A 1,548-nucleotide genomic window follows, 5' to 3' on the forward strand; every position below is an offset into this window, starting at 1 on the left:
CTTCCTGTGGATCACGGACTGGTGCGGAAAATCTTCAAATGCTATACCATACGCCCTCCTGTAAAGGATCCTTTTTATATAAGATACTATATTCATCATACATTACAATTTTTTTTTAATCTCTATTTAACGTTGATGTAAAAAGTACTTCCTCATGTTATAAAGACGAAGTCCTTAAAGCTACATCGCAAGAACAACAGGCAGTTAAAATAACTGGGCTTGAAATTTTGAATTTCTCTCCCAAAACAAGACATGGTTGGCCTATCTCTGGCATTGTAGCTCCCTAGCTACCTCGTGGGTGTTGGTGGTTGAGACTGAATGCTACACTTTATTTCAGGAATCACATGTGGATTTGATATATGCAGTGTGGAAGAATGACTAAGGCATGCTTGGGCATAACCAATGACAGTACAAGTGCATGTGGTTGGTGAGTCATTAGAGGTTTTGTCTGGTTCAAACAAAGCTAAAACTTAAAAACCACAACAATAAATAATGGGGTTGGTGCTCGTGATGCAGATAAAGGTGAAGCAAATATTGGCCGTCTCAGCATTGGGTTGGTCAATTTCACAGAGGGTGTCATTTTTTAGCATCTGGCCACCATGCAAGGGAAGGGATCCATGCTCTTGCAGAGGTCCAGACCTCTATTCAGTGTCTCTTTCCTTTCAAAATTAGAAAATGATGAAGGACTTCTTTGGCCAGTAGTCTCGTACCACTGTTGCTGTACGCACGGTCACTTCATGGCCACATATTTTGGACAGCGTTGTCGTGGATCAATCTCGCCCACGAGTGAAAGGGTTAAGAAAATATTTGTGAACAAAAAATTTCTTTTCGCCCACCGTGGGGTTCGAACCCACGACCACAAGGTTAAGAGCCTTGCGCTCTACCGACTGAGCTAGACGGGCCGGCTGTTATTAAAGTTCAAAATTCATTATTAAAACAACAATCAACTAGAAAACGTGTTCTTTAATTTATCAAAAATTTATTTATTAAAATTTTATTTAATAAAAGTAAGGTGTTATAATAAAATTTATGTCTGAATATTTTTTTTAAAAGTTAGTTTAGTAAACTGAATATTATTTGAATTATAATAGTGAAATGTGTTTTTAAACATAAATTATAAAAAAATTAATTTATGATAATTTATTATTTTTATTATGTTGATGTAATATATTTAAAAAATTTAATAAATATTTTAAATAATATAAAATTCGATCTACAATGCTAAAAACTTGATATCTAATTGTCCGTACTTTTTAAATTGAATAAATGAATAAAAATACCTATAAAGTAATCAGCGAGGAGCATTCAATATCCTAAAAGGAGAAAAATGACATAAATACTTATAATATTGTATGAGTGGGTGCAAAAAAATCAAATTATTAATTTTGATCTAAAATCATTAACTTTGATTATTAAATGTTGACGGTGCATGCCATGTGTTATTTTTTTACTGATGTGGATTAATAAAGAGGCAAAAATACCTATGAAGTCGTTGACCAAAAGCAAAAATACTCATAACGTTATTAGAGTTCATGCAACAAATTATCT

At 33.3% G+C, this 1,548-nt stretch overlaps 1 non-coding gene across 1 annotated transcript; it reads right to left on the minus strand.

Moving 5' to 3' along the window:
- Positions 1–829: 829 nt before the first annotated feature.
- Positions 830–902, minus strand: TRNAK-CUU (transfer RNA lysine (anticodon CUU)). Its single transcript has one exon. It is a non-coding gene; the product is annotated as a tRNA-Lys (tRNA).
- Between the last annotated feature and the right edge of the window lie 646 nt (positions 903–1,548).

Source organism: Prosopis cineraria, unplaced genomic scaffold, assembly GCF_029017545.1.
Source record: "Prosopis cineraria cultivar Desert tree isolate PC_DT_omini unplaced genomic scaffold, ASM2901754v1 PC10, whole genome shotgun sequence".
In the NCBI taxonomy this organism is placed as follows: domain Eukaryota; kingdom Viridiplantae; phylum Streptophyta; class Magnoliopsida; order Fabales; family Fabaceae; genus Prosopis; species Prosopis cineraria.